The 26,107-nt window shown below is 49.3% G+C and overlaps 17 non-coding genes across 17 annotated transcripts; 12 read left to right on the top strand and 5 right to left on the bottom strand.

Moving 5' to 3' along the window:
* Positions 1–232: 232 nt before the first annotated feature.
* Trnaa-ugc lies at positions 233–304 on the bottom strand. The gene has a single exon. It is a non-coding gene; the product is annotated as a tRNA-Ala (tRNA).
* A 340-nt stretch (positions 305–644) lies between these two features.
* Positions 645–715, top strand: Trnag-gcc. The gene has a single exon. It is a non-coding gene; the product is annotated as a tRNA-Gly (tRNA).
* A 375-nt stretch (positions 716–1,090) lies between these two features.
* Trnam-cau lies at positions 1,091–1,163 on the top strand. The gene has a single exon. It is a non-coding gene; the product is annotated as a tRNA-Met (tRNA).
* A 573-nt stretch (positions 1,164–1,736) lies between these two features.
* On the top strand, positions 1,737–1,810 carry Trnai-aau. The gene has a single exon. It is a non-coding gene; the product is annotated as a tRNA-Ile (tRNA).
* Positions 1,811–2,402: 592 nt separating this feature from the next.
* On the bottom strand, positions 2,403–2,474 carry Trnaa-ugc. The gene has a single exon. It is a non-coding gene; the product is annotated as a tRNA-Ala (tRNA).
* Positions 2,475–8,751: 6,277 nt separating this feature from the next.
* Trnam-cau lies at positions 8,752–8,824 on the top strand. The gene has a single exon. It is a non-coding gene; the product is annotated as a tRNA-Met (tRNA).
* Positions 8,825–9,397: 573 nt separating this feature from the next.
* Positions 9,398–9,471, top strand: Trnai-aau. The gene has a single exon. It is a non-coding gene; the product is annotated as a tRNA-Ile (tRNA).
* Positions 9,472–10,063: 592 nt separating this feature from the next.
* Trnaa-ugc lies at positions 10,064–10,135 on the bottom strand. The gene has a single exon. It is a non-coding gene; the product is annotated as a tRNA-Ala (tRNA).
* Positions 10,136–10,475: 340 nt separating this feature from the next.
* On the top strand, positions 10,476–10,546 carry Trnag-gcc. Its single transcript has one exon. It is a non-coding gene; the product is annotated as a tRNA-Gly (tRNA).
* Positions 10,547–10,921: 375 nt separating this feature from the next.
* Positions 10,922–10,994, top strand: Trnam-cau. Its single transcript has one exon. It is a non-coding gene; the product is annotated as a tRNA-Met (tRNA).
* Positions 10,995–17,860: 6,866 nt separating this feature from the next.
* On the bottom strand, positions 17,861–17,932 carry Trnaa-ugc. Its single transcript has one exon. It is a non-coding gene; the product is annotated as a tRNA-Ala (tRNA).
* A 340-nt stretch (positions 17,933–18,272) lies between these two features.
* Positions 18,273–18,343, top strand: Trnag-gcc. The gene has a single exon. It is a non-coding gene; the product is annotated as a tRNA-Gly (tRNA).
* Positions 18,344–18,718: 375 nt separating this feature from the next.
* Trnam-cau lies at positions 18,719–18,791 on the top strand. Its single transcript has one exon. It is a non-coding gene; the product is annotated as a tRNA-Met (tRNA).
* A 573-nt stretch (positions 18,792–19,364) lies between these two features.
* On the top strand, positions 19,365–19,438 carry Trnai-aau. Its single transcript has one exon. It is a non-coding gene; the product is annotated as a tRNA-Ile (tRNA).
* A 592-nt stretch (positions 19,439–20,030) lies between these two features.
* On the bottom strand, positions 20,031–20,102 carry Trnaa-ugc. Its single transcript has one exon. It is a non-coding gene; the product is annotated as a tRNA-Ala (tRNA).
* Positions 20,103–20,442: 340 nt separating this feature from the next.
* Positions 20,443–20,513, top strand: Trnag-gcc. The gene has a single exon. It is a non-coding gene; the product is annotated as a tRNA-Gly (tRNA).
* Positions 20,514–20,888: 375 nt separating this feature from the next.
* On the top strand, positions 20,889–20,961 carry Trnam-cau. The gene has a single exon. It is a non-coding gene; the product is annotated as a tRNA-Met (tRNA).
* Positions 20,962–26,107: the final 5,146 nt, after the last annotated feature.

The raw sequence follows: 26,107 nt of genomic DNA, 5'->3' as shown, positions 1-26,107 counted from the left end.
AAGGGGCGTGCTGTGTGTCCACCGCCTCGCCTCTCCCTGCCTCTCTCAGTCGTTTCTCGTGCTTGTCGTTTTGATATAGGCCGACTGGAGAGCGTCAGCTCTCGCGTCAGCTGAGCAAAGTCGAGACAAGTCGAGACACACTGTAGGCTGGTCTGCAGCGAGTAAGAGGGAGAAAGAACATTAATTTAACGGCGCGTGGCAAAAGTACTCATACGCAAAGCTGAAAGCCTGCTGCGGTGGCCGGGAATCGAACCCGGATCAACTGCTTGCAAGGCAACTATGCTGACCTTTACACCACCACCGCACAACCGGGCGCCCCCACGCCGCGCTGTGTCGGCTTCCCGCCAGTCGGCAGCGGCCGAAGGTGATCGTAGCCCTAGGCGCATTACGAGGTAGGCTAGGGGAGCACATGCAGATGCATTCGCACGGCGTATCCATGCACATTTCGCACCCTTTGTCAAGAGTCGGCGCCGGCGACGCAAGAGGACGCAGAGGACGGCGTTCTGGCGGCATTTTTAGGCGGTACAGTGCAGGATTCAGCGTCTGCAGCATTTTATCGACAGAATGCTACGGCGCTTGACGGCAGTCCCACGTTATCTCGAGACATCTGCTGGGGAAGCAGCGAAAGGTTGCTACTGGTCTGAGCATCGGTGGTTCAGTGGTAGAATGCTCGCCTGCCACGCGGGCGGCCCGGGTTCGTTTCCCGGCCGATGCATCGTTTTGCTTTTCCCGCGGTGCCGTGTGGCTTGCGCGCTTGAGATGCACGATCCACAAGAATGTATAGCGGGATTCCCTTGAGAAGAACCGAGAACGCAGCACGTGCGGTTCCCCACTCGGACGCTCGCGTCATGTTCTGCGGACTGGCGTCGGCCTGGCCTCACAAGTTGCTGTGTCCAGGTGCCTCCGAGGCAATGAACTTGAACGACGGGGAGTACTGCCCATCGTTGCAAAAGCTGCAGCACCACCACAATCAACTGGGCCGGCAATGCACGTGTAGCAACAGAACACGTTATCCACCAAGTAGAGTATCTCTGCGTCTAACAATGGGTACGCTACTTGCCCAGTTCCCAGGACCAACGGTCCGCCCCGTGCCTCGGTAGCGCAGTAGTCAGCGCGTAAGTCTCATAATTTTAAGGTCGTGAGTTCGATCCTCACCCGGGGCATTTAATTTTCTGTGACTCACGGTGGTGCTGTCGCTAGGGCTCGAACTTATTTCTTGTTTGTTATCCACAACGTTTCAACGCTTCAGAGAGAAAATTTACACTTCCTGTTATTGATACTGACAGCTTTCCTTTTCCTCTTCTCCCAGTAGAGCATGAAGCCAAAAGCATTGCTCTGAGACTTTTGAGGTGCGCGCCTTGCCAGCCGGTATGCGCAATGACGTTCGCAAAGAGAGAAGGGTGCCGACACGGGCCTCGGCACGAAATGTGCGAGAGACCATCCGATCCGTCGAACGGACGCCCAAATCCGGTGAGATCTAGTGGCTAGGATGCCTGGCTATCACCCCGGAGGCCCGGGCTCGATTGCCGGTACCGGAACGGAATTTTTTCCACACGAATCGTCTCAAGTTTCAGCAGTGCGTGCTGCCGTTTCCCGTCCTGCTCGCAGTACAGCTACTGTTTCGTGACCGCCAGCAGAACATATACGGGCGAAGCAGACACACGGTGACCCTAGAAGTGGCGTGTGGCTTCATGCCACGTGTTTCCAGCGTAGGGCTGAGCAACCGTCGGCGTGGAGGCCCGTTAGCTCAGTTGGTTAGAGCGTCGTGCTAATAACGCGAAGGTCGTGGGTTCGATCCCCCCACGGGCCAGTAGGCTTTTACTACTACGAAAAGGCAGCGCCGATTTCAGCTGGCGAGTGTGATGACCAAAAGATCATCGCCCTGCGTGGACGTTGGCAGAGGATCCGAACCCGACTCGTCGGGAAGCGCTGCAGCATTCGCTCGGCAATGGTCACAATATGTTGAATACGCTGGTTCTCATACGGCAAAGAGAAAATGAAAGAAAATGCCCGATTGCCGACGTGTAACAACTTTGGCCCTTGTCAGTGCTTGGGCGGGTGACCGCATGGGAACACAGGGTACTGTTGGCAATTTTGCTTCCTATTTTTCTTTCTCCTTTGTTTTCGCAGCTGCAGACCGATTCAGTGAGGGAGACGCCACCGTGAAATGAAGGGGCGTGCTGTGTGTCCACCGCCTCGCCTCTCCCTGCCTCTCTCAGTCGTTTCTCGTGCTTGTCGTTTTGATATAGGCCGACTGGAGAGCGTCAGCTCTCGCGTCAGCTGAGCAAAGTCGAGACAAGTCGAGACACACTGTAGGCTGGTCTGCAGCGAGTAAGAGGGAGAAAGAACATTAATTTAACGGCGCGTGGCAAAAGTACTCATCCGCAAAGCTGAAAGCCTGCTGCGGTGGCCGGGAATCGAACCCGGATCAACTGCTTGCAAGGCAACTATGCTGACCTTTACACCACCACCGCACAACCGGGCGCCCCCACGCCGCGCTGTGTCGGCTTCCCGCCAGTCGGCAGCGGCGGAAGGTGATCGTACCTGGCAGGCGCATTTCGAGGCAGGCTAGGGGAGCACATCCAGACGCATTCGGACAGCGTATCCGTGCGCATCGCGCGGGGCAGCGGGACGGTTGCGGCTTTGTTTACGTCGCCGGGACTTTGGCGCTTCGTTCTTCGTGATTGCTGCTTTCAAGTTTTGTAAGTAACAAAATGTCGACATTTTCGAGAGCTAACACCGTTCAGTGTGTCTTTGATAGAAGTGCTGTCCGCCCTACCGCATTTGAAATACACGAATGGTTATTCGAAGACTTAAAGATACCGGAAGAAATCGTAGACACCTTTCAATTGGACTTTGTTCAGTATTGCTTGTTCTTGAAATTTACGTCTGGGGACTTGTGTGAAAAATTTGTTGCTAAATTTGGTGGCAGTCGCCGTTTTAAACATGCAGACGGCAGTATTAGTAATGTGCAAATTGTGGCGTCAGGGTTTGGAATTCGAACTGTCCGTGTTTTTAATGTACCACCTGAATGCCCTGATCAAGTTTTATCTCGTGCCTTGTCGCGGTTTGGTGACGTTCTGAACATTACGATGGAGAAATGGTCTAGTGCATACCGTTATAAAGTTGCTAGTGGTGTCCGTAGTGTCCGGATGGACCTGAAACAACATATTCCTTCCTACTTTGTAATCGGTGGGGTTCGTGCACAGATCTCATATATCGGGCAACCGCCGACATGTGCCGTATGTCATTCCACGGAACATTTAAGGGGTGACTGCCCTCGACGGCGGCCTGTTCAGTTACCGCGCCAAGATGTTGTGGGTGGTAGCGATAAATTTGTGCCCCTTATGAGTGAGATTGTAGCAGGAACATCCTTTACCGGTCCGACCGACCGACCGACCGTGCGACCGTCGGCCGTTGCTTCTGTCGAAGACAGGTCCGTCGCGGAAAATAATAACACGACTGTCGGGCAGGAGGAAATGGAGGTTGTCCAGGACCCGCCTGCCCCGACCGACCGGGTTGATGACGAACGGGACGTACTCCCTGTTAATACTGCTCCCGTTCAATCGGAATCGGTGGAGGCAACAGACGCTTCTTTACCCCCGCCGCCCCTCCCGGTGCCAACTTCTGCCGAAACTGTAACGCCTTCAGCGGAAAGTAAAAAGCAACGCCGCCAGCGGGGCAAGGGTAAACAGGTCAGGGATCCGAACCCGGCCGCCCTCGCGAATCCGCCAGCCACGGAGAGTGGCAGTGAAAGTGAGCCAATGTCACAGGGTTCCTCCCGTAATAGCAGCCCCGCCAGGACAGAGAAGATTCGAGCACACACTGCTCACTTGAAACAATTTCTCAGTGCCGGGAAGGAACAGGACATTGCTGCTGCTAAGCGCAAATTAGAACAGGGCAGTGAGCAGTTACCACAGCGCCCGCGCAAATATTCGGTGCCGTCACAGCCGGCCGTAACATCGCGCGGCGGCCAGGCGGAAGCCGCCCAGTCGGCGGGCGACGCACGACCACCCCCGCCACCTGATAGTCACAGCCCGTGGTGGCAACAGCAGGAGGACGAGGGGGGCCAGTAGAGTGTGCGAAGACCTACATTGTCCTTGACATGGAAACTACTGTATCTTGTACTGCGTCCAGTGTATTGTCGTGCCATGTTTTTGTAGAATTGCTACTAACCACTACAGTGTTTTAAGACCTACTGAAATTTCCATTTTTATGCCAGCTGCTGTTCGTTTACGTGTAAGTCCGGCATTTTATCACTTCGTTGGTGTTTTTTTCTCTTGCTCTGTATTGTCCATCTGCTTAAAATGTCAACGCAATCACGCCCCACGGGTATGTTTTCTGTTTTGACATTAAACGTTGCCGGTATCTCAGCGGCGCACAAGATAGCAGCTTTTACAGACGTTTTATTTCATGGAAATTTTAGTATTGCCCTTCTTCAAGAGGTATCTAGTGACGTTTTTAGCAATATCCCAGGTTATGATGTTGTTTACAATCTGAATAGTGATAATAATTGTGGCACTGCGATTTTATATAAGTCGTCTTTAGAGCCTACGGACATCCAACTTCTCCCAAATGGTCGTATCTTAGCGTGTGTGATTGAGGGAGTCCAATTTGTCAACGTCTATGTGCCCTCGGGGACTGATCAAAAACGCACACGCGCTCGTTTTTTTACCACGGACATATGCCCCTTTTTGGCTACGGCTCGCCCCATCATATTGGGTGGCGATTTTAATTGTGTTGTTGCCTCTGCTGACCAATACCCCACCCCCACAAAATGTGCTGAACTGACTACCCTTTTAAATGCAGTGGACTTGCGTGATACGTGGCGTCACTACCATCCCATTATGACGCAGTATACGCACTTTTCTACTAGGGGGGCCAGTCGCATTGATAGGATCTACGTTTCACGGGAGCTAACAGGCGCTTTATGTGCAGTCGAAGTTCTGCCTGTCGCCGTGAGTGATCACTGTGGCTACGTGTGCGTTTTGCGGTTGCCGTGCTGTCGCACGAAATCTCTTCCGGCATATTGGAAATTCAATACCGGCCATCTGGGTGCCGAAGGGCTCCGTGCGGAGATACGTGTCGCATGGCAGCAGTGTTTAACAAAGTTCCATACTTACGGGTCCTGCATCGAGTGGTGGGTGGCGCATGCCAAACCAATTTTGCGGAAGGCGGCGCAATTATATAGTCGAGAAACGAGTTACTGGCACAGGCGTACTTTAGCATTTTATCAGCAGTGCTTACAGGATGCTATCCATGCACCTGCTGGCCCGGACGCAAATATTAGACTCCGCCTGAGCAAAATTAAAACCCAGATTCTGAGGCTGCACCGGGAAAGGTCGCGGGGTTTAACGGTTCGGAGCCGTCCGTTATGCCACATCGATGACGAGGAGCCATCGCTCTATCATCTTGCCCGGGAGAAGACACAGGCTCGCAAAAAGTATATTGATGCGCTAGAAACTGATGGGGGGATTGTCTTATCGCAGCGGCACGAAATTGTACGTCATATCTCCGACTATTATACTTCGCTCTTTCACGACACTACCGTGGACGGGGAGGCCATGCGACTTTTATTACATGACTTAGTCGACTGCATGTCCGAACCTGACCGTGAAGAGCTGGTTGCAGAGGTGTCTAATCAGGACGTGTTACAGATCTTGAAAGCCAGCACGACAGGCAAGTCGCCTGGACCCGACGGTCTTCCTACAGAATTTTATATTACTTTCTGGGATATTGTAGGGGACAAGTTTACGGTACTGGTGAACGAAGTGCTTCGCGGCTTCGTCATCCCGAGTCAGTTTCTCGCAGGGCACATTGTTCTTATCCCCAAAAAACGGGGTCCGTGTCGTGTCATCGATCTGCGGCCAATTACGCTGCTGAATGCTGATTACAAGTTGGCGGCCAGATGTGTTGCAGCGAAGTTACAGGCAGTCATGGACAAAGTCATCTGCCCGTTTCAATCCTGCGGCGTTAAGAGGCGGACCATTTTCAATGCAGCGTCTACCTATCGTGACATCATCGCTTACTCGGCCGTCCATCGGCTTTCAGCCGGTGTTCTTTCTCTGGACTTTGCCAACGCGTTTGACAGGATGAGCCACGATTATTTGATGCACGTTATGGACAGAATGGGCTTTGGCCCCCGCTTCATTTGCGTGATTCGCCATTTCCTGACAGGAGCCAGTTCGGTGGTGACTATTAATGGATGGAGAACACCACCTATAGTTCTTCGTAGGTCGGTGCGACAGGGCTGTCCCTTATCTATGTACCTTTTTGTCATTGCTTTGGACCCACTGCTGCGTGCGCTCGACCGCACGATAGGCGGCGTGGATATTCATCTTGCCACTGTGAAATGTCTCGCTTATGCTGATGACGTAGGTGTTTTTATCGGCGACGACGACGATTTTCATCACATCCGGCCCTTATTGAGGAGGTATGAGCGTGCGTCGGGTGCCTTGATAAATCCAAGGAAGACCGTAATGATTCCTTTAGGAAATTGTGAAGTGGATCCCGATCAGACTTGGTTTCGCGTAGCCCGTCATCACATTATCTTGGGCCTTGACGTTACTGCTAATCCCCAACAGATGCGGGCGCGCACCTGGCGCCGGCTGCTCAATCATGTCAAAGGCCTTTGTAAGACTTACGCCAGCCGACGCCTCACCCTCCTCCAGAAGGTCGACCTAATTAACAACGCCGTGTATTCCAAGGCCTGGTACGTGGCACAGCTCCTGGACGTTCCACGCCCACTCGCCCGATCATTTTCGCAGGCCGCTTACTGGCTCCTGTGGCGCCACGAAATCTTCAAGGTTCGGGCGGCAACGTGCGTCCTCGACACCACCTTCGGGGGACTCGGCCTCGTCGATTTTTCCAGGAAGTGTTCGGCGCTGCTGGTGCACCGCATGGCCACCTTGCAAGCTAACAGCCCGGATGGAACGGCGGCGGCCATGCTCGTCGCTTACCGGCCGCCCTCCGAGAGCGCACCGGTGTCCGTGGTGGGCATCCCGTATCAACTCGGCTACGTCAGAGCTTACTACCTGCAGCGGAGCTACGTACTGGAAACGGCGCTGGACAGGAACAGGAATGTTCGACGACTGTATGCGGCAATGGTGGGGCGGCCACCCCCTCACAAGCTCGCTCTTCGTTTCCCCGCGACCGACTGGCGGCAAGTGTGGTTGAATATTCATCATTCCGTGTTGCCCTCCGGCGTTCGGTCCCAGTGGTATAAACTGGTTAACAATACGGTGGCCACTAACCAACGTCTCTCGGACATCCGCCTGCTGCCGTCTGCCAACTGTGGTGCATGCGGCGTTCCAGACACACGGGAGCATCGCTTTCAATGTGGCCTTGTGTCGGCCATCTGGGAACTGTGTAGGGTCATGGTGGCTCTGATCAACAGGACGACACCCTCGCACGTGACTCTCAATGATGTTCTTGCGCCAGGGTTTAAACCCTTCCCTCGCGCGAAGCACAATACCATGGTGTGGCTCTTAGGTCACACAGTCTTCGCCATTCTGGATTGCCAAGTCCAGGACGTATATACATATTTAGCATACTTGTGGGATGCACATTCCCATGTCCAGCGGCTGAAACATTATAACGAACTTTTTGCCAATTTTCTGTGTGCGGCGTTAAAACATGGTTATGCGAAGATGTTCAATAATTGATACATTGAAAACTCCATTTACGTCTGAAGAGGCTATCTCTTATTTTTCGTTTTTTTTTCAATCATTTTTGTTTGGATTTGACCAGATGGTTTTGATGGATCTGTGAGACAATTATGCGCTAAAGAAGAAGATTATCTTTTATTTATTTTATTTGACTTATGGCAGTGGTGCATTTCGTTTTCCACATGGAAGTGACAATATTATTTTAATTCCCATTTACTACCTTCTTCTTCCGATCTTAGGAGTGCGTTTTTAATTTGTCTTCTCCACGCGCATCCTTTTCTCCGAGAATGGACATGGAACTTAATTGTGTGTTTTTTGTATAAGAACGAACTTTCCTACGACTTTTAGTTACTCGTCGTCTGTGGCATCTTTTAGGATGGATCTTTTATTTTGCCATTTTCTTTGTTTGCAGAGGACCATTGTCTTTTATTGTGCATTTCATTGCTGGACGGAAGATTAGAGTTTGTGGAAGAATTTTCATTTCTTTTTTGATTTTCACGATATGATCCACGAGAGCAGCCGTCGGCGACGAGCGTATACCACAACCGATATGATAGCGTTGAAGCTCGCCGATGAAGGCATATTTTGGTGAGAGCAAGGAGGGCTATAAGGGGAGTTGGGAGGCCCTAAAAAAAAAAAAAAAAAAAAAAAAGTGGTAGAATGCTCGCCTGCCACGCGGGCGGCCCGGGTTCGATTCCCGGCCGATGCATAGTTTTGCTTTTCCCGCGGTGCCGTGTGGCTTGCGCGCTTGAGATGCACGATCCACAAGAATGTATAGCGGGATTCCCTTGAGAAGAACCGAGAACGCAGCACGTGCGGTTCCCCACTCGGACGCTCGCGTCATGTTCTGCGGACTGGCGTCGGCCTGGCCTCACAAGTTGCTGTGTCCAGGTGCCTCCGAGGCAATGAACTTGAACGACGGGGAGTACTGCCCATCGTTGCAAAAGCTGCAGCACCACCACAATCAACTGGGCCGGCAATGCACGTGTAGCAACAGAACACGTTATCCACCAAGTAGAGTATCTCTGCGTCTAACAATGGGTACGCTACTTGCCCAGTTCCCAGGACCAACGGTCCGACCCGTGCCTCGGTAGCGCAGTAGTCAGCGCGTAAGTCTCATAATTTTAAGGTCGTGAGTTCGATCCTCATCCGGGGCATTTAATTTTCTGTGACTCACGGTGGTGCTGTCGCTAGGGCTCGAACTTATTTCTTGTTTGTTATCCACAACGTTTCAACGCTTCAGAGAGAAAATTTACACTTCCTGTTATTGATACTGACAGCTTTCCTTTTCCTCTTCTCCCAGTAGAGCATGAAGCCAAAAGCATTGCTCTGAGACTTTTGAGGTGCGCGCCTTGCCAGCCGGTATGCGCAATGACGTTCGCAAAGAGAGAAGGGTGCCGACACGGGCCTCGGCACGAAATGTGCGAGAGACCATCCGATCCGTCGAACGGACGCCCAAATCCGGTGAGATCTAGTGGCTAGGATGCCTGGCTATCACCCCGGAGGCCCGGGCTCGATTGCCGGTACCGGAACGGAATTTTTTCCACACGAATCGTCTCAAGTTTCAGCAGTGCGTGCTGCCGTTTCCCGTCCTGCTCGCAGTACAGCTACTGTTTCGTGACCGCCAGCAGAACATATACGGGCGAAGCAGACACACGGTGACCCTAGAAGTGGCGTGTGGCTTCATGCCACGTGTTTCCAGCGTAGGGCTGAGCAACCGTCGGCGTGGAGGCCCGTTAGCTCAGTTGGTTAGAGCGTCGTGCTAATAACGCGAAGGTCGTGGGTTCGATCCCCCCACGGGCCAGTAGGCTTTTACTACTACGAAAAGGCAGCGCCGATTTCAGCTGGCGAGTGTGATGACCAAAAGATCATCGCCCTGCGTGGACGTTGGCAGAGGATCCGAACCCGACTCGTCGGGAAGCGCTGCAGCATTCGCTCGGCAATGGTCACAATATGTTGAATACGCTGGTTCTCATACGGCAAAGAGAAAATGAAAGAAAATGCCCGATTGCCGACGTGTAACAACTTTGGCCCTTGTCAGTGCTTGGGCGGGTGACCGCATGGGAACACAGGGTACTGTTGGCAATTTTGCTTCCTATTTTTCTTTCTCCTTTGTTTTCGCAGCTGCAGACCGATTCAGTGAGGGAGACGCCACCGTGAAATGAAGGGGCGTGCTGTGTGTCCACCGCCTCGCCTCTCCCTGCCTCTCTCAGTCGTTTCTCGTGCTTGTCGTTTTGATATAGGCCGACTGGAGAGCGTCAGCTCTCGCGTCAGCTGAGCAAAGTCGAGACAAGTCGAGACACACTGTAGGCTGGTCTGCAGCGAGTAAGAGGGAGAAAGAACATTAATTTAACGGCGCGTGGCAAAAGTACTCATACGCAAAGCTGAAAGCCTGCTGCGGTGGCCGGGAATCGAACCCGGATCAACTGCTTGCAAGGCAACTATGCTGACCTTTACACCACCACCGCACAACCGGGCGCCCCCACGCCGCGCTGTGTCGGCTTCCCGCCAGTCGGCAGCGGCCGAAGGTGATCGTAGCCCTAGGCGCATTACGAGGTAGGCTAGGGGAGCACATGCAGATGCATTCGCACGGCGTATCCATGCACATTTCGCACCCTTTGTCAAGAGTCGGCGCCGGCGACGCAAGAGGACGCAGAGGACGGCGTTCTGGCGGCATTTTTAGGCGGTACAGTGCAGGATTCAGCGTCTGCAGCATTTTATCGACAGAATGCTACGGCGCTTGACGGCAGTCCCACGTTATCTCGAGACATCTGCTGGGGAAGCAGCGAAAGGTTGCTACTGGTCTGAGCATCGGTGGTTCAGTGGTAGAATGCTCGCCTGCCACGCGGGCGGCCCGGGTTCGATTCCCGGCCGATGCATCGTTTTGCTTTTCCCGCGGTGCCGTGTGGCTTGCGCGCTTGAGATGCACGATCCACAAGAATGTATAGCGGGATTCCCTTGAGAAGAACCGAGAACGCAGCACGTGCGGTTCCCCACTCGGACGCTCGCGTCATGTTCTGCGGACTGGCGTCGGCCTGGCCTCACAAGTTACTGTGTCCAGGTGCCTCCGAGGCAATGAACTTGAACGACGGGGAGTACTGCCCATCGTTGCAAAAGCTGCAGCACCACCACAATCAACTGGGCCGGCAATGCACGTGTAGCAACAGAACACGTTATCCACCAAGTAGAGTATCTCTGCGTCTAACAATGGGTACGCTACTTGCCCAGTTCCCAGGACCAACGGTCCGCCCCGTGCCTCGGTAGCGCAGTAGTCAGCGCGTAAGTCTCATAATTTTAAGGTCGTGAGTTCGATCCTCACCCGGGGCATTTAATTTTCTGTGACTCACGGTGGTGCTGTCGCTAGGGCTCGAACTTATTTCTTGTTTGTTATCCACAACGTTTCAACGCTTCAGAGAGAAAATTTACACTTCCTGTTATTGATACTGACAGCTTTCCTTTTCCTCTTCTCCCAGTAGAGCATGAAGCCAAAAGCATTGCTCTGAGACTTTTGAGGTGCGCGCCTTGCCAGCCGGTATGCGCAATGACGTTCGCAAAGAGAGAAGGGTGCCGACACGGGCCTCGGCACGAAATGTGCGAGAGACCATCCGATCCGTCGAACGGACGCCCAAATCCGGTGAGATCTAGTGGCTAGGATGCCTGGCTATCACCCCGGAGGCCCGGGCTCGATTGCCGGTACCGGAACGGAATTTTTTCCACACGAATCGTCTCAAGTTTCAGCAGTGCGTGCTGCCGTTTCCCGTCCTGCTCGCAGTACAGCTACTGTTTCGTGACCGCCAGCAGAACATATACGGGCGAAGCAGACACACGGTGACCCTAGAAGTGGCGTGTGGCTTCATGCCACGTGTTTCCAGCGTAGGGCTGAGCAACCGTCGGCGTGGAGGCCCGTTAGCTCAGTTGGGTCAGTCGCGCTTCAGCTGTGCTACCGTGTGGACGTGTGTACTGCTGCGTTCCGATTGTGTTGTTTACATACGTGTTCTGCTGTTGTCTCCTTTGCTGGCTGTCCGTTCATCTTCGTGTTTGTGTATCGTCGTTAGTGTTTGGCTGTTCATCACCGTTCTGTCACTCGCCGGAATTTCGGTTTTTTAACCGGAGTTTCATCCCTGTTCTGAATCATGTCTACGAACGTCAGGAAAAACACACTGGTCTTCGCTTTCGACAAGGAAACCCGTCATATCCAGCCAACGTCACTGGAAATACACGATTGGATTACTGAGGTAATTGGTGTCAACTCTGATTCCGTCCATACAATGCAGTTAGACAATGATAAATACTGTATTTTTGTTAAGTTTGAGAGCTCGGTGACGATAGATAGACTTTTAGCAAAGTGGGGTAGTGAAGTAGAATTCATTCACAGAGACGGCTCGAAGAGCAAAGTTCGGATCTGGCGAGCTGATATTGTTTACACTACCGTTCGCGTGCTTAACTTACCTATTGAAATTGATAATGATTTAATTAAGGATGCGCTTTGCAAGTATGGTGACGTGAAATCTGTTAACAATGAACGTTGGTCTCGTCACTACAAACTGCAGTGTTTTAACGGAATTCGATCTGTGGAGATGGACATCAAGACCAATATTCCGTCTCATATATTTGTAAATGGCTACAGGGCGCAAATTGTGTATTCAGGTCAAGTACCGACCTGTCATGTTTGTAATGAGTCTGGCCACTTTAGACAGGATTGTCCGCGGCGGGTTTTTGTATTGAAAAGCAATCTAACGCAACGCCAGAAACTTACCCTAAACGATGTCTTGCCAAATAATGTATCTATCCCGCTGGGTGTGGATACTGCCCAAGCAAACCACTCTGATTTATCCGTAAATGATATTACTCAATTTCCATGTTTAGATAAAAAGGCTGATGTTGACACCTCCGCATCATCCGAATTGCAGACAAAAAAACGGCCCCATGAGATAACTGATAGCTGTTCTGACGACGAGTTGTCTGACAAATCTCACTCCGCACGCAAACAAAAACAATGCGAGGAGGAAGTAATGCCACAACTCCAGGAAATGCAGATGGAAGCTTGTAAACAATCAGAACGTAACCAATTGGTGGGAAACTGCGAAAACGGGGATGTTTCTAGCAATAACCGCGAAACATCAGGAGGGGACACAGTTTGCAAAGACGAGCAGCCTCCTGACAGTCACGAGGAACAATTAGTGTGTCTGGATCAACCCTCTGTAACGGCTAGTGCTTCCCCGAAGGGTACTGACCACACGACAGGGCTAAGCAGTACAGGCCGTGTCGTACAGTTGGACGACCCGACGGGATCGGCGTCACAACCGACCACCACAAAACCCGTCACAGAGCCTTCGGATGCTCCACGAAGGAAGTTAAAGCCACAACCGAATGTCAATGCTCCTCGTAATCAAGCGAAGTTAAAGAGCGTGAAAAGTGACACGAAACCCCGAAATGTGCGTTACGAAACTGTCAGGCACGGGTCATTGAAAGAATCTCCTGAGGAACTTCCTGATAATCAATCTTCTACTGATTCAGGAGGGAAATCTCAAACCTAGACTGCACTAATACTGTAATTAGCAACCTCTCAATGGGACGTTCTGTTCTGTCTAAATTTTCTGTGTCTCCTAAGTAATAATTTAGTCGCATGTTATTTACTCACTGTCCTAACATCCAACGAGTAATAACGCAATGACCCAGTGTTATACTATTGCTACTGTCAATATTAACAAAATACGGTCGGCATTGAAAATAGCAGCGCTAAAAGAATTTTTATATGACTCGGGAACTGATATAGCCCTGCTGCAGGAAGTTGTCACGTCGGATTTAAATATTCCCGGGTATGTTGCTCACCTAAATGTCTCCCACGAAACTAGCGTGGGGACAGCTTTTTTAATCCGGGATGGGATTCCAGTAACGGAAGTAGAACGACTGGAATCTGGAAGGGGAATAGGGCTCAAGATTTATGACGTGTCCCTTATTAACTTGTATGCCCCTTCCGGCAGCTCACATAGATCTGACAGAACACGATTTTTTAAAGACGAGGTAATATACTTATTACGCAAAAACCCCAGTCACCTTATAATGGGGGGTGATTTTAATTGCGTCCTCAGCAGGAAAGATCAGAGTCCAAATTTTAATTATTCTGCTGAATTAAAACATCTCGTCACTAGCTTAAAGCTAAAGGATGCTTGGGAATGCAAACACCCTGCTGTTGTCGAGTACACTTATGCAACTTCCAATGCATGCAGCAGAATCGACAGATTCTACATTACCGACAATCTCGAAACGGCTTTATTGAAAACAGAAACGGTTCCTGTCTACTTTTCGGACCATTCCGGTGTGTTGGCCTGTATAAATTTACAAGCGCAGCCAATACGCCGCTTCAAAAACCAGTGGAATTTAAATGTCTCGCTGTTACAAGACCGTGAATTAGAAGATCAGATAAAAGACGCATGGGCGTTATGCCTGCGTGCTCTTCCTAGATACGCGACTACCGTCGAATGGTGGACAAAAATGACAAAGCCGAAACTTAGAAAGACGATAATGCAATATAGCTTTGAGAGGGCCAGAGATCTTAAGAACACTATAGAGTTTTATTACTCAGTACTCAGAGAGCTATATGGTCAAACATCTGGTTCACATCTTCGCCTGACAGATATCAAAAAAATTAAGGCTAAATTACTCAGCATTAAGAGGCATCAACTGGAAGGACTTAAAATAAAATCCAAGGCGAAATCTGTCTCAGAGGACGAAACAACTTCCCTATACCACCTTCTGAAGCACGCTCAAAACAGAAGAACAATGCTTATCGACGAATTACGGACGGCGAATGGTACAAGTCTTAGGACACAGAAAGATATTTTGAATGAGATCTATCGCTACTTCGATAACCTATATTCCGAAAATTCCAGCTGCGAGGAATCTATTGATGATTTCCTCGACTTTCTTGTGCCACAGCTGACGGATGATGACAACGTTACCTTCCTGTCGCACGTCTGTAATGAGGACGTTTATGTGACTCTGTGTACCTCCCCTCTGAAAAAATCCCCAGGTCCTGATGGTCTACCTGCAGAATTTTATGTCCGCTATTGGCCGATAGTGGGAGGGACAATTACAGCGATTGTAAATGAAGTTCTTCAGGGCGCAATGATACCCTCTGAATTTAAAGAAAGTAAAATAGTCCTTATCCCCAAAACTAAAGGACACAAAGATCTTACTAACTTCCGACCGATTTCGTTGCTCAATGCGGACTATAAAATAATAGCAAGAATTCTCAACAAGAAAATTTCATCCTTAGCAAATAGACTGATTAGTCCGTATCAACACTGCATTGCAGGTAAAACTCTGTTTCACAATTTAGCGGAATTTCGGGATATAATTGCAATCACTTCCGTCACTAACATCAAATGTGCCCTGGTTTTCCTGGATTTTCATAAAGCATTCGATCTCGTGAATCATATCTACCTTTTCAAGACGTTAAAAAAGCTCGGTTTCCAGGAGCGAGCCTTAAACGTAATAAAAAACGTGGCGACAGGAATAAACGCATGCATAGCAGTTAACAGTCAGGCTACGAGAAAATTCCAAATACAAAGCGGTGTTCCTCAGGGAAGCCCCCTTTCTATGTCACTATTTGCCATTTCACTGGACCCATTTCTTAAACGTATTCACGATAAATTAACAGGTATAACACTGTCAGGGTGCAAAACAGCTATAAAAGCTTATGCTGATGATGTAGGCGTCATAATCAGAAATAATGACGATGTAGCTACGTTAGCTGCAGTGATTCAGACTTACTGCAGTGCGTCTGGGGCAAATTCAAATGAAAAGAAAAGCAAAATTTTACATCTTAGGGGTTTTGAGCACATAAACGTAGAGTGGGCAAAGCTGGTCAGGCAGCATACGACGCTTGGTGTCACATTGATCGCATGCCCAATGAAAATGACTGCGTTGAATTGGAAAGCTGCGGCACGGAAAGTGCAGGGTGCTATAATGGAAAATTTATCACGGAATATGAATCAGATTCAGAGGATTAAGTACATCAACACGTGTATCTTAGCTACAGCATACCACACCGCTCAGCTCTTTCCACTACCCAAAATGATAGCCAAGAACATAACGTCCAGAATCACAAATTTTCTGTGGAGAGGAGAACTGTTTCGAGTAACCGCCAAAGTGGCTACCTTACATCCCCGAAATGGTGGTTTAGGTCTCATCAATATCACCAACAAAGCCTCTGCACTCTTCGTCAAAAGGCAACTAACTATAATTAGAGAAGTACCGGAAAGTATTTCAAGCCGACTTTTTGAAATTCTAAAACCTCGCAGCCTGCAGCCTCCTATTGATGTGCAAAAAATTAACAATCGTCTCCAGCACGTGCGAGCCTTTTATATTGAACTTAGCTACTTGAGGGACGAAGTTACACGGCTACGTCAACTAACGTCAAGAGATATTATGCGGGTCTGGGAGACGTGTGAAGGAAAGAACAAAGTAGAGAGACAGTTTCCTCACATACACTGGACTGCTATCTGGCAAAACATCAATTTAAAAGTTTTATCTTCTGACATAAGAACAGCATGGTACAAAGCCGTTAATAATATCATTAGCACCAACGAAAGATTATATGAAATTGGCCTCAGTGACACCAATCTATGTCAACGATGTCGACTAGTGGACACAATTATCCATCGATACACTTGCGGCGGCAATATACATATCTGGAATTGGCTCAAGGTGCAAATAGCTCTCATTACAAGGTCTTCACCTCAGTACATCTCGCTGTCAGTGCTGCACAGACCACAAGACCGTTATTTTCCAGAGACGAAGAATAATGCCGTCTATTGGCTCCTAGGAAATTATGTAACTTACGTAACTCATGACGCTGGAACTGACACCGTTACAGATTTCAAGATATACTTACAGTGCAAATACCACAAAATACGTACGTATGCAAACCACAAGAAGCAATATGGTAATATGCTACAAATTATATTTGATAGAATGGGGATAGGCTAAACACCATCAACCTAAAGCACACAGTATTGAGTGACTATATTACTATGTGCAGAATTTTTGTCTGTTTCATTTCTTATACATTCATTTTTGTTGATTTTCCACTATGACAAAATGGTCAAAAACGACAACAAATAAAATATTTAAAAAAATTAAAAAAAAATGAAGGCAGGAACAACAAGTAGAAGATTGAGTTATATTTTTCATTTTATGCACATGGAGAGGCATTACTTATTTCACGAACGTATTCCTTTCATTTAATCATGATAATATAAAAAACCATTAAAAAAAAGGAAACAATAATTAAAAAAAATTAAAAACAAAAAAAATTAAAAAAATTGAAAAAAACAAAAAAAATAAATTTGCTAAAGTGGGCAGTTGTATTTTTGGATCATAGGAGCGACAAGGTCGAAAATCAGTGATGGGTATGGTGGAGACATTGTGGCCAGGCCTCAGATTATTCTTGACCCCTGCCCACTTTGCCTCCTTCTGCCTATTACTTATAAAAAATTTAAAAAAATAAAAAAAAAAAAAAAAAAAAAAAAAAAAAGTTGGTTAGAGCGACATGCTAATAACGCGAAGGTCGTGGGTTCGATCCCCCCACGGGCCAGTAGGCTTTTACTACTACGAAAAGGCAGCGCCGATTTCAGCTGGCGAGTGTGATGACCAAAAGATCATCGCCCTGCGTGGACGTTGGCAGAGGATCCGAACCCGACTCGTCGGGAAGCGCTGCAGCATTCGCTCGGCAATGGTCACAATATGTTGAATACGCTGGTTCTCATACGGCAAAGAGAAAATGAAAGAAAATGCCCGATTGCCGACGTGTAACAACTTTGGCCCTTGTCAGTGCTTGGGCGGGTGACCGCATGGGAACACAGGGTACTGTTGGCAATTTTGCTTCCTATTTTTCTTTCTCCTTTGTTTTCGCAGCTGCAGACCGATTCAGTGAGGGAGACGCCACCGTGAAATGAAGGGGCGTGCTGTGTGTCCACCGCCTCGCCTCTCCCTGCCTCTCTCAGTCGTTTCTCGTGCTTGTCGTTTTGATATAGGCCGACTGGAGAGCGTCAGCTCTCGCGTCAGCTGAGCAAAGTCGAGACAAGTCGAGACACACTGTAGGCTGGTCTGCAGCGAGTAAGAGGGAGAAAGAACATTAATTTAACGGCGCGTGGCAAAAGTACTCATACGCAAAGCTGAAAGCCTGCTGCGGTGGCCGGGAATCGAACCCGGATCAACTGCTTGCAAGGCACCTATGCTGACCTTTACACCACCACCGCACAACCGGGCGCCCCCACGCCGCGCTGTGTCGGCTTCCCGCCAGTCGGCAGCGGCCGAAGGTGATCGTAGCCCTAGGCGCATTACGAGGTAGGCTAGGGGAGCACATGCAGATGCATTCGCACGGCGTATCCATGCACATTTCGCACCCTTTGGCAAGAGTCGGCGCCGGCGACGCAAGAGGACGCAGAGGACGGCGTTCTGGCGGCATTTTTAGGCGGTACAGTGCAGGATTCAGCGTCTGCAGCATTTTATCGACAGAATGCTACGGCGCTTGACGGCAGTCCCACGTTATCTCGAGACATCTGCTGGGGAAGCAGCGAAAGGTTGCTACTGGTCTGAGCATCGGTGGTTAAGTGGTAGAATGCTCGCCTGCCACGCGGGCGGCCCGGGTTCGATTCCCGGCCGATGCATCGTTTTGCTTTTCCCGCGGTGCCGTGTGGCTTGCGCGCTTGAGATGCACGATCCACAAGAATGTATAGCGGGATTCCCTTGAGAAGAACCGAGAACGCAGCACGTGCGGTTCCCCACTCGGACGCTCGCGTCATGTTCTGCGGACTGGCGTCGGCCTGGCCTCACAAGTTGCTGTGTCCAGGTGCCTCCGAGGCAATGAACTTGAACGACGGGGAGTACTGCCCATCGTTGCAAAAGCTGCAGCACCACCACAATCAACTGGGCCGGCAATGCACGTGTAGCAACAGAACACGTTATCCACCAAGTAGAGTATCTCTGCGTCTAACAATGGGTACGCTACTTGCCCAGTTCCCAGGACCAACGGTCCGCCCCGTGCCTCGGTAGCGCAGTAGTCAGCGCGTAAGTCTCATAATTTTAAGGTCGTGAGTTCGATCCTCATCCGGGGCATTTAATTTTCTGTGACTCACGGTGGTGCTGTCGCTAGGGCTCGAACTTATTTCTTGTTTGTTATCCACAACGTTTCAACGCTTCAGAGAGAAAATTTACACTTCCTGTTATTGATACTGACAGCTTTCCTTTTCCTCTTCTCCCAGTAGAGCATGAAGCCAAAAGCATTGCTCTGAGACTTTTGAGGTGCGCGCCTTGCCAGCCGGTATGCGCAATGACGTTCGCAAAGAGAGAAGGGTGCCGACACGGGCCTCGGCACGAAATGTGCGAGAGACCATCCGATCCGTCGAACGGACGCCCAAATCCGGTGAGATCTAGTGGCTAGGATGCCTGGCTATCACCCCGGAGGCCCGGGCTCGATTGCCGGTACCGGAACGGAATTTTTTCCACACGAATCGTCTCAAGTTTCAGCAGTGCGTGCTGCCGTTTCCCGTCCTGCTCGCAGTACAGCTACTGTTTCGTGACCGCCAGCAGAACATATACGGGCGAAGCAGACACACGGTGACCCTAGAAGTGGCGTGTGGCTTCATGCCACGTGTTTCCAGCGTAGGGCTGAGCAACCGTCGGCGTGGAGGCCCGTTAGCTCAGTTGGTTAGAGCGTCATGCTAATAACGCGAAGGTCGTGGGTTCGATCCCCCCACGGGCCAGTAGGCTTTTACTACTACGAAAAGGCAGCGCCGATTTCAGCTGGCGAGTGTGATGACCAAAAGATCATCGCCCTGCGTGGACGTTGGCAGAGGATCCGAACCCGACTCGTCGGGAAGCGCTGCAGCATTCGCTCGGCAATGGTCACAATATGTTGAATACGCTGGTTCTCATACGGCAAAGAGAAAATGAAAGAAAATGCCCGATTGCCGACGTGTAACAACTTTGGCCCTTGTCAGTGCTTGGGCGGGTGACCGCATGGGAACACAGGGTACTGTTGGCAATTTTGCTTCCTATTTTTCTTTCTCCTTTGTTTTCGCAGCTGCAGACCGATTCAGTGAGGGAGACGCCACCGTGAAATGAAGGGGCGTGCTGTGTGTCCACCGCCTCGCCTCTCCCTGCCTCTCTCAGTCGTTTCTCGTGCTTGTCGTTTTGATATAGGCCGACTGGAGAGCGTCAGCTCTCGCGTCAGCTGAGCAAAGTCGAGACAAGTCGAGACACACTGTAGGCTGGTCTGCAGCGAGTAAGAGGGAGAAAGAACATTAATTTAACGGCGCGTGGCAAAAGTACTCATACGCAAAGCTGAAAGCCTGCTGCGGTGGCCGGGAATCGAACCCGGATCAACTGCTTGCAAGGCAACTATGCTGACCTTTACACCACCACCGCACAACCGGGCGCCCCCACGCCGCGCTGTGTCGGCTTCCCGCCAGTCGGCAGCGGCCGAAGGTGATCGTAGCCCTAGGCGCATTACGAGGTAGGCTAGGGGAGCACATGCAGATGCATTCGCACGGCGTATCCATGCACATTTCGCACCCTTTGGCAAGAGTCGGCGCCGGCGACGCAAGAGGACGCAGAGGACGGCGTTCTGGCGGCATTTTTAGGCGGTACAGTGCAGGATTCAGCGTCTGCAGCATTTTATCGACAGAATGCTACGGCGCTTGACGGCAGTCCCACGTTATCTCGAGACATCTGCTGGGGAAGCAGCGAAAGGTTGCTACTGGTCTGAGCATCGGTGGTTCAGTGGTAGAATGCTCGCCTGCCACGCGGGCGGCCCGGGTTCGATTCCCGGCCGATGCATCGTTTTGCTTTTCCCGCGGTGCCGTGTGGCTTGCGCGCTTGAGATGCACGATCCACAAGAATGTATAGCGGGATTCCCTTGAGAAGAACCGAGAACGCAGCACGTGCGGTTCCCCACTCGGACGCTCGCGTCATGTTCTGCGGACTGGCGTCGGCCTGGCCTCACAAGTTGCTGTGTCCAGGTGCCTCCGAGGCAATGAACTTGAACGACGGGGAGTACTGCCCATCGTTGCAAAAGCTGCAGCACCACCACAATCAACTGGGCCGGCAATGCACGTGTAGCAACAGAACACGTTATCCACCAAGTAGAGTATCTCTGCGTCTAACAATGGGTACGCTACTTGCCCAGTTCCCAGGACCAACGGTCCGCCCCGTGCCTCGGTAGCGCAGTAGTCAGCGCGTAAGTCTCATAATTTTAAGGTCGTGAGTTCGATCCTCACCCGGGGCATTTAATTTTCTGTGACTCACGGTGGTGCTGTCGCTAGGGCTCGAACTTATTTCTTGTTTGTTATCCACAACGTTTCAACGCTTCAGAGAGAAAATTTACACTTCCTGTTATTGATACTGACAGCTTTCCTTTTCCTCTTCTCCCAGTAGAGCATGAAGCCAAAAGCATTGCTCTGAGACTTTTGAGGTGCGCGCCTTGCCAGCCGGTATGCGCAATGACGTTCGCAAAGAGAGAAGGGTGCCGACACGGGCCTCGGCACGAAATGTGCGAGAGACCATCCGATCCGTCGAACGGACGCCCAAATCCGGTGAGATCTAGTGGCTAGGATGCCTGGCTATCACCCCGGAGGCCCGGGCTCGATTGCCGGTACCGGAACGGAATTTTTTCCACACGAATCGTCTCAAGTTTCAGCAGTGCGTGCTGCCGTTTCCCGTCCTGCTCGCAGTACAGCTACTGTTTCGTGACCGCCAGCAGAACATATACGGGCGAAGCAGACACACGGTGACCCTAGAAGTGGCGTGTGGCTTCATGCCACGTGTTTCCAGCGTAGGGCTGAGCAACCGTCGGCGTGGAGGCCCGTTAGCTCAGTTGGGTCAGTCGCGCTTCAGCTGTGCTACCGTGTGGACGTGTGTACTGCTGCGTTCCGATTGTGTTGTTTACATACGTGTTCTGCTGTTGTCTCCTTTGCTGGCTGTCCGTTCATCTTCGTGTTTGTGTATCGTCGTTAGTGTTTGGCTGTTCATCACCGTTCTGTCACTCGCCGGAATTTCGGTTTTTTAACCGGAGTTTCATCCCTGTTCTGAATCATGTCTACGAACGTCAGGAAAAACACACTGGTCTTCGCTTTCGACAAGGAAACCCGTCATATCCAGCCAACGTCACTGGAAATACACGATTGGATTACTGAGGTAATTGGTGTCAACTCTGATTCCGTCCATACAATGCAGTTAGACAATGATAAATACTGTATTTTTGTTAAGTTTGAGAGCTCGGTGACGATAGATAGACTTTTAGCAAAGTGGGGTAGTGAAGTAGAATTCATTCACAGAGACGGCTCGAAGAGCAAAGTTCGGATCTGGCGAGCTGATATTGTTTACACTACCGTTCGCGTGCTTAACTTACCTATTGAAATTGATAATGATTTAATTAAGGATGCGCTTTGCAAGTATGGTGACGTGAAATCTGTTAATAATGAACGTTGGTCTCGTCACTACAAACTGCAGTGTTTTAACGGAATTCGATCTGTGGAGATGGACATCAAGACCAATATTCCGTCTCATATATTTGTAAATGGCTACAGGGCGCAAATTGTGTATTCAGGTCAAGTACCGACCTGTCATGTTTGTAATGAGTCTGGCCACTTTAGACAGGATTGTCCGCGGCGGGTTTTTGTATTGAAAAGCAATCTAACGCAACGCCAGAAACTTACCCTAAACGATGTCTTGCCAAATAATGTATCTATCCCGCTGGGTGTGGATACTGCCCAAGCAAACCACTCTGATTTATCCGTAAATGATATTACTCAATTTCCATGTTTAGATAAAAAGGCTGATGTTGACACCTCCGCATCATCCGAATTGCAGACAAAAAAACGGCCCCATGAGATAACTGATAGCTGTTCTGACGACGAGTTGTCTGACAAATCTCACTCCGCACGCAAACAAAAACAATGCGAGGAGGAAGTAATGCCACAACTCCAGGAAATGCAGATGGAAGCTTGTAAACAATCAGAACGTAACCAATTGGTGGGAAACTGCGAAAACGGGGATGTTTCTAGCAATAACCGCGAAACATCAGGAGGGGACACAGTTTGCAAAGACGAGCAGCCTCCTGACAGTCACGAGGAACAATTAGTGTGTCTGGATCAACCCTCTGTAACGGCTAGTGCTTCCCCGAAGGGTACTGACCACACGACAGGGCTAAGCAGTACAGGCCGTGTCGTACAGTTGGACGACCCGACGGGATCGGCGTCACAACCGACCACCACAAAACCCGTCACAGAGCCTTCGGATGCTCCACGAAGGAAGTTAAAGCCACAACCGAATGTCAATGCTCCTCGTAATCAAGCGAAGTTAAAGAGCGTGAAAAGTGACACGAAACCCCGAAATGTGCGTTACGAAACTGTCAGGCACGGGTCATTGAAAGAATCTCCTGAGGAACTTCCTGATAATCAATCTTCTACTGATTCAGGAGGGAAATCTCAAACCTAGACTGCACTAATACTGTAATTAGCAACCTCTCAATGGGACGTTCTGTTCTGTCTAAATTTTCTGTGTCTCCTAAGTAATAATTTAGTCGCATGTTATTTACTCACTGTCCTAACATCCAACGAGTAATAACGCAATGACCCAGTGTTATACTATTGCTACTGTCAATATTAACAAAATACGGTCGGCATTGAAAATAGCAGCGCTAAAAGAATTTTTATATGACTCGGGAACTGATATAGCCCTGCTGCAGGAAGTTGTCACGTCGGATTTAAATATTCCCGGGTATGTTGCTCACCTAAATGTCTCCCACGAAACTAGCGTGGGGACAGCTTTTTTAATCCGGGATGGGATTCCAGTAACGGAAGTAGAACGACTGGAATCTGGAAGGGGAATAGGGCTCAAGATTTATGACGTGTCCCTTATTAACTTGTATGCCCCTTCCGGCAGCTCACATAGATCTGACAGAACACGATTTTTTAAAGACGAGGTAATATACTTATTACGCAAAAACCCCAGTCACCTTATAATGGGGGGTGATTTTAATTGCGTCCTCAGCAGGAAAGATCAGAGTCCAAATTTTAATTATTCTGCTGAATTAAAACATCTCGTCACTAGCTTAAAGCTAAAGGATGCTTGGGAATGCAAACACCCTGCTGTTGTCGAGTACACTTATGCAACTTCCAATGCATGCAGCAGAATCGACAGATTCTACATTACCGACAATCTCGAAACGGCTTTATTGAAAACAGAAACGGTTCCTGTCTACTTTTCGGACCATTCCGGTGTGTTGGCCTGTATAAATTTACAAGCGCAGCCAATACGCCGCTTCAAAAACCAGTGGAATTTAAATGTCTCGCTGTTACAAGACCGTGAATTAGAAGATCAGATAAAAGACGCATGGGCGTTATGCCTGCGTGCTCTTCCTAGATACGCGACTACCGTCGAATGGTGGACAAAAATGACAAAGCCGAAACTTAGAAAGACGATAATGCAATATAGCTTTGAGAGGGCCAGAGATCTTAAGAACACTATAGAGTTTTATTACTCAGTACTCAGAGAGCTATATGGTCAAACATCTGGTTCACATCTTCGCCTGACAGATATCAAAAAAATTAAGGCTAAATTACTCAGCATTAAGAGGCATCAACTGGAAGGACTTAAAATAAAATCCAAGGCGAAATCTGTCTCAGAGGACGAAACAACTTCCCTATACCACCTTCTGAAGCACGCTCAAAACAGAAGAACAATGCTTATCGACGAATTACGGACGGCGAATGGTACAAGTCTTAGGACACAGAAAGATATTTTGAATGAGATCTATCGCTACTTCGATAACCTATATTCCGAAAATTCCAGCTGCGAGGAATCTATTGATGATTTCCTCGACTTTCTTGTGCCACAGCTGACGGATGATGACAACGTTACCTTCCTGTCGCACGTCTGTAATGAGGACGTTTATGTGACTCTGTGTACCTCCCCTCTGAAAAAATCCCCAGGTCCTGATGGTCTACCTGCAGAATTTTATGTCCGCTATTGGCCGATAGTGGGAGGGACAATTACAGCGATTGTAAATGAAGTTCTTCAGGGCGCAATGATACCCTCTGAATTTAAAGAAAGTAAAATAGTCCTTATCCCCAAAACTAAAGGACACAAAGATCTTACTAACTTCCGACCGATTTCGTTGCTCAATGCGGACTATAAAATAATAGCAAGAATTCTCAACAAGAAAATTTCATCCTTAGCAAATAGACTGATTAGTCCGTATCAACACTGCATTGCAGGTAAAACTCTGTTTCACAATTTAGCGGAATTTCGGGATATAATTGCAATCACTTCCGTCACTAACATCAAATGTGCCCTGGTTTTCCTGGATTTTCATAAAGCATTCGATCTCGTGAATCATATCTACCTTTTCAAGACGTTAAAAAAGCTCGGTTTCCAGGAGCGAGCCTTAAACGTAATAAAAAACGTGGCGACAGGAATAAACGCATGCATAGCAGTTAACAGTCAGGCTACGAGAAAATTCCAAATACAAAGCGGTGTTCCTCAGGGAAGCCCCCTTTCTATGTCACTATTTGCCATTTCACTGGACCCATTTCTTAAACGTATTCACGATAAATTAACAGGTATAACACTGTCAGGGTGCAAAACAGCTATAAAAGCTTATGCTGATGATGTAGGCGTCATAATCAGAAATAATGACGATGTAGCTACGTTAGCTGCAGTGATTCAGACTTACTGCAGTGCGTCTGGGGCAAATTCAAATGAAAAGAAAAGCAAAATTTTACATCTTAGGGGTTTTGAGCACATAAACGTAGAGTGGGCAAAGCTGGTCAGGCAGCATACGACGCTTGGTGTCACATTGATCGCATGCCCAATGAAAATGACTGCGTTGAATTGGAAAGCTGCGGCACGGAAAGTGCAGGGTGCTATAATGGAAAATTTATCACGGAATATGAATCAGATTCAGAGGATTAAGTACATCAACACGTGTATCTTAGCTACAGCATACCACACCGCTCAGCTCTTTCCACTACCCAAAATGATAGCCAAGAACATAACGTCCAGAATCACAAATTTTCTGTGGAGAGGAGAACTGTTTCGAGTAACCGCCAAAGTGGCTACCTTACATCCCCGAAATGGTGGTTTAGGTCTCATCAATATCACCAACAAAGCCTCTGCACTCTTCGTCAAAAGGCAACTAACTATAATTAGAGAAGTACCGGAAAGTATTTCAAGCCGACTTTTTGAAATTCTAAAACCTCGCAGCCTGCAGCCTCCTATTGATGTGCAAAAAATTAACAATCGTCTCCAGCACGTGCGAGCCTTTTATATTGAACTTAGCTACTTGAGGGACGAAGTTACACGGCTACGTCAACTAACGTCAAGAGATATTATGCGGGTCTGGGAGACGTGTGAAGGAAAGAACAAAGTAG

This window comes from Schistocerca piceifrons, unplaced genomic scaffold (assembly GCF_021461385.2).
Source record: "Schistocerca piceifrons isolate TAMUIC-IGC-003096 unplaced genomic scaffold, iqSchPice1.1 HiC_scaffold_530, whole genome shotgun sequence".
NCBI classification, from domain to species: Eukaryota; Metazoa; Arthropoda; class Insecta; order Orthoptera; family Acrididae; genus Schistocerca; species Schistocerca piceifrons.
Note: the sequence above shows the minus strand (reverse complement) of the source record. Positions and strands in the feature narration are given on the sequence as shown.